The following is a 14727-nucleotide window of genomic DNA, read 5'->3' on the forward strand; positions in this document are numbered from 1 at the left end:
AAATATGTGCTGCCATTCATCACTTCGATGCTTTTGACGTAATTTTGATATGAAGTCTCCAGCTATATAAAGTCTTCCTTCCTGTTGACTAAAGTGGTGCACACTGAATTCTATGAATCCCTCCATCACTGGAATGGTTACATGGGCCATTGTATGTTTCTGCTCTTGGTTAATTAAAATGAATGTATCCTATGATCCTGTTTCCAAAAAAAAAATCCTTCTATATGTAAGTTGTACTTAAGCCCTTTAAATCACTTAAGTCTGTTCCGTGTTATGGTATCCTTGCTAGGTAATGGTCTCAATGTGAGAACTGTAAATGTATTGACAAGGGGAAGAGGCATTTGTTTTCCTTTGCATATTTGGGACCCTTCCAAAACAGACACTGCAAAATAAATCAATTGAGGACAATATAATACATGTTTCAATGTAAACAGGCGAGGCGAAGCCTGCTAATTTGGAGATCTGTCGTGTCACTGAAAACATTGCATGAATTAAAAGGGTTAAACAGTATTTACATAAAGTTTTCTGGCAAAGAAGGATGGGGAGCCGTTCTGGTGCTTTGTTTCATGAAATAACAAAGAAGGGAGTAGGGGGTACGATACCTTTTACTGGAACAACATGTCTGTGACATGTTACAAGCTTTAGAACCTCTCGGGGTCCATCGGGTAACCCGAGGTTAGAAAGCTTGTAACATGTTACCGACTTGTTGGTCCAATAAAAGGTATCGTACGCCCTATCCCGCTCCCTCCTCTGTTACTTCATGGAAGTGACTGCGGAAATGATCATGTTCAGTGATTCACATTTAATGGTAGTTTTTACTATAGGTCTGATCCCTTGTTCATGGTTATGGGCGGGTTTTTAATGCATTCTGTGAAAATAGTCAAAATTAAAAAGGAGTCGCCATAGCGAGCATCATCGACGTGGGAGTCAGGTTTTCCCAAATAATTGCTCGTGTAATCCATGGCTGAGCAATGACATCATGGTCCCCAATCCCTTCCGTGCCTGTCTCACTGGGTGTCATTTGTGAATAATAATGAAGTAGGAGGGGCTGTGTTCCCCCAGTACTGAGGGGTTGAGGGATACCAGTGAATGCTCTAAGATGTTGACTGGTCGATGATATGGGTAACTCCGTTTGAGACACAGTGGCAGTTGTCTGTATATCTGTCTCTAGTAGTTGGAGTTTAAGATATCTGGGGCAAGGACTCGTTGTCCGGAAATTTAATGTACAGCGGGGTATGTTCTGTAATTACTGCACAAGTTATTAGAAGCGCTACATCTGCACACCTTGCGGAGACTGATTTTTACCTTTACGCTGTTATTTACTGCAGGCTAAAAAGATTGAAGGAGCAGTTCCAATACTATATAACAAAGGACAGGTAGTGTTAGGATCTGCAGACTGGTCGTGCCGTGAAGTGGCTGCAGGCTTATAACGCTTCGGCCAAAGGGTTTAACTAAATGACCCTTAAGCATAAGAATACGAACATTGAAGCATTTAACTTGGTCTTGGTTTCTGAGGTAGAGCTTGAAGGAATTGTGTGTTCATTCATTTTCAACTGGTAATATATTGTGTGCTCATTTGCATGTAATTTCCCTGAATCCCTTGCTGCAGCGGGAGCACTGTATGCTGAGTGATAATGGTGAAAGGCAGGGTTGCAGACCTGTCTAAGACGTGAATGTGCTCACAAGTGATATTCTTTTTTGGCTATATGCTAACGGTGGAGGTTTTTTGTTTCCTTTTTCACCCACCATAACTGTGTGTGTGTGTTATATTATATAATATATTTATTTTCTTACATGTATAGGAAGCAGGGGTTCTCTGGTACTGAACCTTGTTAATTTCATCTCCGGGGACCCCTCCCTGCTTGCCGAGCTACGTACCGGGGAAGGTGCCACCGGGTCCTCCCCATAAGGGGAAACAAAGTAGAGGGTTAACTCTCCCGTGTCCCATGCGGTCAATAGAAGGTGGTGACGTCACCCGTCGGGGATATTTAAACTTCCCATAAAGTACCGGCAGCACCTTTCCCCCCTGTATTTCGGGGAGCCGGGGATCACCGGGCAGACATTAACGCTGTTCAGCTCTGGAGACCCCCTGCTTCCTACACATGTAAAAAGAAAGGGGGAACAGGAGAGGGAACTGCTGCTTTAATGCCGCGCACTTTAGTGTGTACAGGGAGACACATTCATGTAGAACGTTTTCTACGGAGACCTTATTTGGCGCTGTGCTCGCGGCTCCCACAAACACGCCTTCTCTAGTAAAAGTTAGAATTGTTTCTAGCCCAAAGAGAGAGATGTGAGTGGGCCTGAAGGACGTCCAAGCTTTAGACAATTGGAAGGGTGCAGTGGTATGGCGCAGTGGTATGGCGCAGTGGTATGGCGCAGTGGTATGGCGCGTGCCTTCATACACTGGCGGTGGGGGGTTAAATGAACATGGCGGTGTTGATTACAATGAGTTGTGAACCCCTTCACTGCTGAAGGGAGCTTTATCCAGATGCCATTTCTTTATAGGCCCCTCTATCTGTGAACGGGGCAGCAGGGCTATTCTATACAGGAAAACTCTGTAGGCTCATCGGTCATCCAGAGAAGCAGCCGTTCCAACCGAGCCCCTCACACAAGCAAATGTTATTCTATCACTTTAAACCGCACATCACTGTAATGTAGCAGCACTTCTTAAAATAGGCCCGGCTGCGCGGCCAGAGCATGCCGACTACTATAGATGGTGAGGCTGTCTGACTGTGGCGTTGAAAAAAGACAGAAGTCCACGTTACTAAGAGGGTTCGTTTGCTGAAGGTCAGCATGTTCTAAAGTGAGCGGCTTTCATTCCTAGGAGCCCGCTTCCTATTGGGTAGAGGCAAGGGTACTATATAGAATCCAAACAGCATGACGGCAAGCAAAAGCATCTCCTCTTCGTATAAACCAGGGGTGGGCAACTCCAGTCCACCAACAGGTCTGGCTTTCATGATATCCCAGCTTCAGCACAGCTGGGGCAGTCAAAGACTGAGCCACTGATTGAGCCACCTGTGCTGAAGCAGGGATATCCTGCAAACCCGACCTGTTGGTGGCCCTTGAGTACTGGAGTAGCCCACCCCTGGTATAAACTGATAATTTTATGTTTTTCTTTACTTGAACTTCGCTTAACTACTTCGTGCCAGATAGTCTCTTATACTGCAGGGTTATAGATCATTCTGTAACCAAAGATATGAATACTGTACCCAGTAGTTCCACTCGAAACACTGAGAATTAAAGGTAGTGAGGTAGGTGAAGAGTGGGCGAGTAGTGACTTGGTAAATATACCAATCTTGTTTCAGTTCAGGAATTCGCTTTTACTATATACCGCAGCATGTCAGCTTTACAGTGTGCGTCTGCGGCCTTTCCCGGAATCAGGGAGTTCAAAAGTAGCTTGTTGCCCAATGCCTCATGTAATCTGAGCCGGTTGTGTTGTAATAGCCTAACTTAGAGCACTTTGTATATTAGCAGAGTGCTGAGGAATTCGCGGAATGTGTTCTGCCTGTAAATGCCTTGTACCTTGGAGTCTTAAGAGAAGTAAGTGAAGTGGTGATAAGCTACAGGTTAAGCAGTGTTTATTATGATTATTGTTTAGTGATACAGCGCCCACATATTCTGCATTGTTGTACAGTATTTATATTCACTCCATGCTAAAATACTCCGATTTTATTTTAGCCCTCACTTCAAAAAAATATTACAATGGATGACTTTTTGAAACCTATCCTTCTACTACGCTGCTTCGTGGCTGCAGAGGTTGTTTTTCAGCCTTTTGAGTTGGCCACTAGTGCACGGGTGGCCAACTCCAATCCCTCAAGGGCTACCAACAGTTCAGGGTTTATGGTTATCCCTGCTTCAGCACAGGTTGCACAATCCGTCCCTGGTTCAGCTTGACTGAGCCACTGATTGAGCCACCTGTGCTGAAGCAGGGATATCCTGAAAACCTGACCTGTGGGCGGCCCTTGAGGACGGGAGTCGGCCACCCCTACACTAGTGAATAATGGGCCTCTCGAGTGTTCGTTTAAAGGCATTGAAATTAAAGAGAACAAATGCAGCATTGGTTTAATTGCCAAAGAATTAACTTTTTTTTTATACTGTCATCCTTCATGATTTCACACGGTTGCTAGATCCTATAAATGCTGACGTTACTGCATGTCCCAACCCTAGAAAGAAAAATGGATATTGCAAAAATATGTTCGTTGTGACCGCGGCAAAGAAAAAGATTAATGAACACCAAACCCCTTCCATGGAAACCATTTCCACTCTCTACCTCAGGGTTTCCCAAACTTTTTTTTCCGTGACCCGGTTATTTTTTGAACTTCTCCTTCGTGACCCACTAAAAATTTTATCGCCTATACTGGCCTATAGGGCCTGCACAGACACACACACAGCCACTGATACACACACACACAGCCACTGATACACACACACACAGCCACTGACAGACACGCAGCCACTGACACACACACTGATACATACACACAGCCTCTGATACACACACACGCAGCCACTGACACACACACGCAGCCACTGACACAAACACGCAGCCACTGACACACACACACACGCAGCCACTGACACACACACACGCAGCCACTGACACACACACACGCAGCCACTGACACACACACACGCAGCCACTGACACACACGCAGCCACACAGATACACACGCAGCCACACAGATACACACACACACACACTCGCTCTCCCCTATACCCACACACACTCGCTCTCCCCTATACCCACACAGACACAAACAGTGAATTACAGGCAACGACGGATGTGAGTGACTGGAGAGGGGGCCAGGGGCACTTGGGTGGGAGGGAGGGGGCCAGGGGCACTTGGGTGGGAGGGAGGGGGCCAGGGGCACTTGGGTGGGAGGGAGGGAGGGGGCCAGGGGCACTTGGGTGGGAGGGTGGGAGGGGGACCAGGGACACTTGGGTGGGAGAGTGGGAGGGGGACCAGGGGCACTTGGGTGGGAGGGTGGGAGGGGGACCAGGGGCACTTGGGTGGGAGGGTGGGAGGGGGACCAGGGGCACTTGGGTGGGAGGGGGACCAGGGGCACTTGGGTGGGAGGGTGGGAGGGGGACTAGGGGGACCAGGGGCACTTGGGTGGGAGGGTGGGAGGGGGACCAGGGGCACTTGGGTGGGAGGGTGGGAGGGGGACCAGGGGCACTTGGGTGGGAGGGTGGGAGGGTGGGAGGGGGACCAGGGGCACTTGGGTGGGAGGGTGGGAGGGTGGGAGGGGGACCAGGGGCACTTGGGTGGGAGGGTGGGAGGGGGACCAGGGGCACTTGGGTGGGAGGGTGGGAGGGGGACCAGGGGCACTTGGGTGGGAGGGTGGGAGGGGGACCAGGGGCACTTGGGTGGGTGGGAGGGGGACCAGGGGCACTTGGGTGGGTGGGAGGGGGACCAGGGGCACTTGGGTGGGTGGGAGGGGGACCAGGGGCACTTGGGTGGGTGGGAGGGGGACCAGGGGCACTTGGGTGGGTGGGAGGGGGACCAGGGGCACTTGGGTGGGTGGGAGGGGGACCAGGGGCACTTGGGTGGGTGGGAGGGGGACCAGGGGCACTTGGGTGGGAGGCAGTGACTGGGTGGGGTGACTTACCTTGCCGCCGGACGCTTTCCCCTGCTGCCCCCGATATCCCCTGCTGCCCGGGACGGGAGGTGGGCTTGGGGGGACGGGAGGTGGGCTTGGGGGGACGGGAAGTGGGCTCGGGAGGGGGTGCCACGGGAGGTGAGCTCGGGAAGCTGGCTGCGGGGGGAAGCTGGCCGCGGGGGGAAGCGGGCCGCAGTAGGAGCTTGAACTTCCCCCTCCGTCCCACGTAACGTGCGGGACGCAGAGGAGCTGGTACTTCCTCCTCCGTCCCACGTTGGGAGCGGGGGGGGAGGAAGGGAGCAGGCCCTGCTTGCCCTGCGCAAGCGCGCGGGACCGCAGGGGGAAATCGCCGGCATTTTTTTAAAATTGAGCAGGGGGGACGGGAGACACCGCGCGGCCAGCCTCGCTGCGACCCGGCAATTTTGGTGCCGTGGCCCGGTGCCGGGTCGCGACCCACCGTTTGGGAAACGCTGCTCTACCTCATTTACTGTTCAACTTTACCTACGTGACCCTTTTTTTTTTGTAATAACTTCCTAATCTTGTAGCATTTTCTGGTTCCTATCCCAAGAAAATAGTTGCTGTATCTGCCACTAAATGTATCCTGCTCTGTAAACTTTGCATGCATGAAATATTTCACCCAGTCCTGTGGTGAATGAAGCAGTTACAATGGGATTTAGCTTGTGGCGTTTTCTGTTGGGAACTGACGTCACTTGACTAAAATGGTAGCGATCCAAAACCTCACATTTACAAGTCCAGTTTCTTCATTTTGACTTATTTAAAATAAAATAAAAATTCTCTCTTTAATACGGGGGTGCTCATCTCCAGTCGAGCTCCCTTAACAGGTCAGGTTTTCAGGATATCAGTTTCAGCACAGGCGGCTGAATCAGAGACTCAGTCTTTGACTGAGTCTCTGATTCAGCCACCTGTGCTGAAGCAGGGACTGATTGAGCCACACCTGTGCTGTAGCAGGGTCTGAGTAAGCCACCTGTGCTGAAGCTGGGATCTCCTGAAAACCGGACCTGTTGTGGTGACTTGTGGACTGGAGTTGATCACCTCTGTCGTAATACATTTAAAAATATGCAGTATATAAAGTAGTCTTGTGTGTGTATATGTCGAGATTCTACTTTGTCCCTTTTTGGTTATGTGGAAGTGTGACACTGTCTCTTGTCGAGTTTTCTGTGGAAGAAAACACAAAGGGGGAAAAAGCTGCACATCAAACACATTCCTGACTAACTTCATGCTATGTTTCCCATTCTACTAACCCACAATGTGACTATAATTCCGGGTTCCGTCTTCAAATGTATATTTTTCACGTTTTGTTTTTTTAATGTAACATACAAGTGTATATATCAGCATGCTTTATAATCCAAGCTTGTGTTTGTTTGTTTTAATGTAATACCCAGTTATAATCCTGTCCGATTCTTCTAGAAAGGGTATGTGTAACTCCATGTAACTCCATACCATCTAGTATTTTACAGGCCCGATTAGCCGCTTTTGCAGTGGGGATTGCCTTGGGTTCATGCCCTTTAGCAGACCAGTATTATTCCCCACACTTCAGCATTTTCATTGAGATATTGGCACTGATTCTGGCTCCCATCATTCCATTAGCAGAGCGAGCCTTTCAGGCATGCATGGATTTAAGCCAAAGCATTGGTCAGTAAATAATTCAAATGACAGCTGGGGTGTCTGGCTTATATTACAGGGGCTGGGACAGATGACCTGTATTAAATAGATAACACACAGGGGGCCTGTGATTGGGGGGGCTAATGCACTGAAATATGTTGCAAGATCACTGATAGCGAAGTGGTTAAAGGGTCAGCCTCACTTACCAAAGATGCAACAGAGTTGTGAGAAGGGATCTTGACATTATGCATCTTTATATCATCATAGAAAATACATTTTAAAATGAAAATTGAAAAAAAAAAAATGATTACACTTAAACCCCAATTCTAAACGTCTTGCATTGAATGTGTAATACAGGCATACCCCGCTTTAAGTACACTCACTTTAAGTACACTCGCGAGTAAGTACATATCGCCCAATAGGCAAACGGCAGCTCACGCATGCGCCTGTCATCACGTCCTGAACAGCAATACCGGCTCCCTACCTGTACCAAAGCTGTGCGCAAGCGGGGAGATTATAGAGCCTGTTACACATGCGTTATTTACATCAGTTATGCACGTATATAACGATTGCAGTACAGTCCATGCATCGATAAGTGGGAAAAGGTAGTGCTTCACTTTAAGTACATTTTCGCTTTACATACATGCTCCGGTCCCATTGCGTACGTTAATGCCGGGTATGCCTACAGTTACATACATGCTCCGGTCCCATTGCGTACGTTAATGCGGGGTATGCCTGTACATGCTCTTCAGTTACAGTACTGTAGGTAGCTAACTGAATGTTGCAGCAATGCTAAACTTGCATAGATCATGGTTAAACTTTACACCCACAAGTTGATAATGTAAAAGCCATTTGGAGAGGCACATAATTTGACAGCAGTATTATCCCAAAATAGAATAGAATTCAACAAAATTATCAGACTAGAACAGTGCGAGTAAATGCAGGGTGTTAATAAAACCCAATTCTATAATAATCATATATAATAATACTGGGGCTTCAAAAGGTTAATGTCAATATATTTTCTGTGTTGGTAGCGTAAGATAAAACCGATACAAGATCTAGATAGAGAAGTTACAAGATCTAAACCGGATGTGCAAACAAAATGCATATCATTTGTTTCCAATTCACTTTTGAAATGTTGTGTTCTCTGTTTCTCTTTGAAGAAGGTTGGCTCTGAATGTATGTTACATATCCCCCCAAAATGTCTCCGTACATAAATGTGTGTAACTAGGCCTTCCTTCCTTCGTGCTGCTGTCCTTATTGGGAGCGAGATTTTCTCCCGTTCACTGAAACCTAGTGTAGCAATTATCTACGCCCCTTTCATAATTCACATAATTTTTATAAGTTCGCGCTTGGCGTTAGTCGTCTTTTCATTTTGTCCCTTGTGTGCAACTTCACAAAACGTAAAGCAATATCTGGCACCCCTCTATGTTCAAACACAACTCTTGTTTTGATTAAAGAAAGTTAAATAGATATATTATACCGTTAAGGAAATTCTGCTAAATACTGGGGCACAGAATTTTGGTCCTCCTTTTTAGATGCTGTGCTGTGGGACACTGCATTTGTCACACACTTTATTCTCGGTCTTTAAGTGGGAAACAATATGGCATGGTTTAAAATTGCGTAATGTTTGGGGGGGAAAAAATGGGCCTGCTACTTATGCTGGCTTTACCTAGCGTTTTTCTGTGGCAAAGTGTACAGAGCCGCCATATGTGTTTTATAGGGTGTGTAGCTCTTCAGAGAAAGTATAAATGAATGTTTCTCCAACACAAATAGCATTGCCACGACAGTGGGATGTATTTGACGTGGCCCTGGCTTTACTGAAGTAGAGATGCAGTGGCATGTTGGTAATTACACTGTTTGCTAAGGGAGAATGGCGTTGAAATTAAAATGCCGGTTTGTGAGTGCCTTTGGGCAATAGTTGGTTTGTAGATTGTAAAACGGGGACAGGCATTAATTTGTTCTGTATATTCCAGGTACAGTGTTGCAGAATTATTAGAGATTTGGAAGTGTGAGCTCACCAGTGCCTAAATCAGGGGCGGCCAACTTTTTCTCCAGAAGTTTTTGTGGGCCGCTGTCCTACGGCCCCCTACAAGGATAATCAAAATATTTAAATATTGCAAACATTCTGCTGAGGTTATAGTTTGTGCGCTGACGCGCGTGACACGCACAAATTGCCTAATTTCTATTGTGGCCGCCCTGAGTGCGCACGCGATGGAGCGCGGTGGCGCGACTGTATTTTGAAAAGACACTTTTTTGTAATTTCAAGCGCGTCTGCGTCACATGAGCGGTTCAGCCAAGGGCGAACTAGCTTCGTCACGCCTCCCCCACGCCTCTCCATCGCCTGCAGCTCAGTTCACACATCGCTCGTGCAACAGGCGTGCGCGAGGCTATGTGGTCTGTCGCGTGTGCGCAAGGGAGTACTATAATCTTATTGAGAAAAGAAGAAAACTTGAAATCCTAATAATAAAAAAAGGAATCTGAATATTAAAATGTCTCGATGGGATTTCTGAGCGCAGTACAGTACTTATTTTTTTTTAACAAAGTTCATTGCTGAAAACGTCTGCTCACAAAACAAATATGGGGAAGAACTTTAATGTCATTATAGTTTAGTTATTTCAAGTGATTCAATTTATTTTATGTTTTTAATTATTAAATATGTTAAGATTGTGTTCATTTTCTAAATGCATGTTGGTATTCATATTTCCTGTAATATTTTTTTCTTTTTAAACATTTTTAAGGATTTGTATGGTTTCTTTCCTTAATCGTCCCCAAACCCCCTCCCCCCCTTCGTCAGGTTCCCATTACAGTGCTGGCCCTGACCAGGACATAGAGCTGTCTCCATAGATTATATGCAAGTTGGGTGCTATAGAAAACAGTCCTGTTTGAGGATTCCCAGAAATATAACATGCCTTCCGATTATAGTTTCTTTCCTATGAACTGCTCCGACACTCCAGTTATTGCTGACCGCTTTCCCAAACAATGTGTTTTTATAGTTAGGACAATTTACTGCCAGGACCACTTCCTGATTCTGAAGCAGAGGAATTTTCCATGACACAAATGTGATGTTTTTTACATAGAAACTCCCAGCTCTGAGCTCAGCTCTTGTGCTGTTGGAGCCCTCTAGATTAGATTAGATAAGGAAGTAACAAATAACTTCCTCTAATTAACCCCTTCAGCCTGGTAGATTCTTCTGCATTATTGCTGTGCATATGGCATTAGCAATCTGGTGATAACCAAACTCCTGCAGATTATCACATCATTAAAAACTAATCCTGTTTGTGTGTCCTAAGGAGTTAAAAACTTGGTATCTTCAACCCGGTCTGAATTCCTTCTAGATGTTAAAAATAGTCTTGTTTTTTTCTTTCAGCATTGACCATATTTCCTGCGTTGTTATTCCTGAGCAGGATGAACACATTTCAAAATAACTGTTGGAAACAGCAATACCACCCATTTCCCCTATTTTTTATTTTTTTTAAAGAATTAGATCCAGTGGGTCATCCAGGCCTAAGGCCCTTCCCCTCAGTACCCGACTTGCACCCTCTCTATCCACCTTTAAGACCCACCTTAAGACACACTTGCTTAAAGAAGCATATGAATAGCACTGTGAATATTCTGAACACATGATACATATAGCTTGGCCCTCTGCAGACGCACTTACCAGAACTCCCTCCTACTGTCTCTGTACGTTCTCCCTACCTACAAATTAGACTGTAAGCTCCTCGGGACAGGACCTCCTCTTCCTTAATGTTACTTTTATGTCTAAAGCACTTATTCCCATGATCTGTTATTTATATTATCTGTTATTTATTTGATTACCACATGTATTACTACTGTGAAGCGCTATGTACATTAATGGCGCTATATAAATAAAGACATACATACATACATTTTTGTGCACATGCAACTGCACCTACAAAACATGCAGGCTATTTTTTTTTAGCTCCAAAGACATCCCTCCCCCCCCATGTTTTAGGTTTGGTTACTAGTACTTCCTGTTTTTTTCAACGATGGCAAGTGCAGTCAACCAATAGGAAGCTGCACCTTTATCCCTGCGAACATGCACCAGCTTCCATTTGGCCTGCAAGACCTGTGGGATTTGGTGGCCGTTTCAATTGCCCTAGTGGGAACAGAAATACTGGCAACTAAACTGGTATATCATGAGCAGGGGGCCCTAGGGGTTTGACAATAACAAGACCCCCCTGTTTCAATTATGTAAAGAACAACATACTGTACTTAAGATATTTATTTTTTATTTTTTGTTCATTTGCTGGTTTTTCCAAAAATATTTGGATCCCCTTGAATTCCTAATCCTACAGAAAATGAATTCAGGCTCTTGTAAGTAGCCCGTTGTCGTTTTGTTCTAGTACAGGTAGTCCTCGTTATCCAACGTTTCACTTTACATCGAATGGCATATCCAACGCTTTACAATGCAACCCCAAGGGCCGTTTTTCGACACCTGAATGCGTTATCCAGCGCTCACCACCACTGATTAACATGGGACTCACTTTACAACGGTTTTACTATCCAACGCTCCGTCCAGAACGGATTCTGTTGGATAACCGAGGTCTGCCTGTACACGGTGCGGTCTCCTTTATCAAAACATTGCCAAAAATTCTATACCTATAGATTGGGGGGGGAAGCATTTGGGCAAAAATATCCATTTGAGCTACAGCGTATATTAGCATTATTTTTTTTAAGTGCCAGCATATTCCGCAGCGCGGTACAATGGATATAATACATTATATAGAACGCACGTGTTGCCATTTGTTAGCGTTCGCTGGTCCCAATGTTCTATTTATTTAATTTTACTTGTTGTTTCCCGTTGTCTCGTGGTGTCAAGAATAACCAAAGCAGCCTCTGTGCGTGAGGAAATGTGACCGCCCTTTGGAATTCATGCAAGCGTCAGTTGGAATGCCTGGCCTGTTGTCCATGAAGTATGGATTCCACGTGGTCTTACAGACAATGGATGCCTCTAATGTTCATTTAATTGTGAGCATCAGGCAAAGAGAAGAAAGCCCCCTGGGCAGACGTGCTGGCCATTGAGTCACACACATGGGGCATGATTAGCCTGCCCTGATTCCTCAGAATGATTTCATGGTCCAGTTTATCAAGCAAAAGTTTTTTTTTTTTTTTTTTTTTTTTTTAAAATCACAATTTGCTTTTTGTCAGAAGTCTTCCTACATCACTTTGCAAGGGGAGATAGATGCCTTAGAGTTGTTTCTTATTGATCATCAGAGATCGTTTATTACAAAGACTAGATGGAAAGTGAACAGTAGGGTCCAAAACTAATGGAATCAAATACAGTACTTTTTTTAAGTCCAAACTTGCACGAAAAGGGATAGCAAGAGGAAGTTTGATTCTCTGCTTTCATTATGCCATATATTCACACAAACACTGAAATATTATTTTTAAATGGTTATTGTGGAATGAGAAATAAATTACTTTGGTTACTGATATTGGTTCACTTTGGTCCGAAGATGGGCTGTGCCCCAAGTTGTTGTTGCAGAACTTGTTAATGCTAATGACCTGTCATATAGTTATTAATTGGGTCAGTGTGTTGCAGCGGTCTAGGACATTGTGGGCCCGGCCAAATACGCCACCAGCGATCAGCCGTCAGGAGGACTCACCATATGTCGTCTTGCATCCGGTCACCTCTCCGACATCTTTAAATGTCCTCCCGGCCTGCCGCAGGGCACCTCGCGCGGCCGCCATATTTTAATGTCCTTCATAGCCGCAGGCCACCTCGTGCAGCCGCCGTTCCGATCGCATTTGTGAGCGCGCCCCCAGCAGGACCCTCCGGGCCAATGCCAGCAGCCATGACACATTCCGGGGTGAAAGCACTACTGCTGTTTCTACAAGTCGGCTTCAGTTTGAGACCAATGGGACAAACCGAGCAATAGCTTTCTTGATTGGACCCTTCCTAATCCCATCTGTTGCATGTTCCACTGGCTGTGGGAATACAGTGAGTCTGAGGTATTCTAACCTAGGGGTGGCCAACTCCAGTCCTCAGGGTCAGGTTTTCAGGATATCCCAGCTTCAGCGCAGGTAGCTCAATCAGAGGCTCAGTCAAAGACTTGGTCCAAAGGGACCAAGAGGTACTTCCCTTATCCCTCTTACCCCAACAAAACGTCCAGCCCTGTCCCACAAATCAATGCAATGTGTTAAACCGCAAACTAGAGCAAAAGCTCAATGAAGTCCATAAGCAGCAAGAGTTCCATATTGGAGAGCAGTATAGGGCAACATCAAACCATCTGATCCTTGTCAGCAAGGTGTCTCTTCTACAGTCCTGCTGTGTGGGGCGCTGGCCCTATCCTTTGTGGGATAGGGCTGGACGATATGTTGGGGAAAGAGGAATAAGGGAAGTACCTTTTGGTCCCTTTGGACAAGAGGAAACGGGCCTGAAGAGGTTTTCACCTCGAAATGTTGCCCCCCTACCATACCCTCCTCCCCGTGTTGTTTTTTTTCCCCCCACACTTTGTCTTGTTTTTTCACTCCCTTTCCCTGTGTTCTTTCCCCATACCATATATCCCAGAGGCATTCTTTCCATTGTGGGGCATCACTCCAAGCTATTGTTTCCTTGTGTTCACATTAAATGTATTCCTTGTTTGGACGTTACTCCCAAGTTGATTATCATTATTTCTTTAGTAGAGACAGAGAGTGCTGGGACGTTTGTTTGTTTGTTCATGATTTTAGGGGAATTAGGATCCCCTTGGTTCCTGCTGCACCCTGCATTAAGCTACTTATCACCATTTACTAGAGTGCTGTCTATCACTTTCTGTTTGTCAAAACAAATGAAGGCTTTTGGCTTTTGTATTTGGTTTTCGAATGTACGGTTCTGACTTCAAACACCGGGGTTCGCCAATCGTTTGCAGAAATATTTGTTTGCACTTTATTTCCCCCTCTCTTTCAAGGGAAATAATGTTTACTGTTTTTATTGATTTCAATTCATATCAACAGGGCTTGAAAAATATCTCTAGGACTCACCAGTCAATGAATGTCACCCCTCTACCCCTCAATGCCAATAAAGACCCTTGCCCTTAACCTTTATCAATGATAAGAGTCAAGTTCAACCAGCTAGGAAGGAAACACATTTGCTTGCTATTATATTTCTTAAATCAGATTTGACCGATACTGGGTGCCATAGTTGGTTCCTAAGCCCCATGAGGGTGATCTCATGCTTAGTAAAGCACCAGTCTGCACTGCATGTGGGGCAGTGTTTTGAAGACTGGCCCATGGGGCGAGCTTAAGGGGGGGTGGGAAATTCGAACTGGCCAATAAGAATCGTGCCAACACAGACAATACCCAGCAACGCTTCTCAGAGCCAGCCCAGATATCTCCCACAGAGATGGGTGCCTTTGAGTCTGTGTCGAACAAAGGCTCCGCTCTTTGGAACCAATGTCGGTCCAAAAATATTTGCTGTCTTTGATTGCTCCTTTAGGTCATGGTCGGCTCACACTGTTGCAACATCCTCTGTACCTGTTTGTGTGGGTTTATTTATGCA

The 14727-nt window shown here is 45.8% G+C and overlaps 1 protein-coding gene across 3 annotated transcripts in view; it reads left to right on the forward strand.

Moving 5' to 3' along the window:
• HIPK3 (homeodomain interacting protein kinase 3) overlaps positions 1-14727 on the forward strand; it is a 72031-nt gene that overhangs the window by 20589 nt on the left and 36715 nt on the right. The gene's annotated exons all lie outside the window — the stretch shown is intronic.

The sequence above is a fragment of the Ascaphus truei genome, chromosome 12 (assembly GCF_040206685.1).
Source record: "Ascaphus truei isolate aAscTru1 chromosome 12, aAscTru1.hap1, whole genome shotgun sequence".
In the NCBI taxonomy this organism is placed as follows: Eukaryota; Metazoa; Chordata; class Amphibia; order Anura; family Ascaphidae; genus Ascaphus; species Ascaphus truei.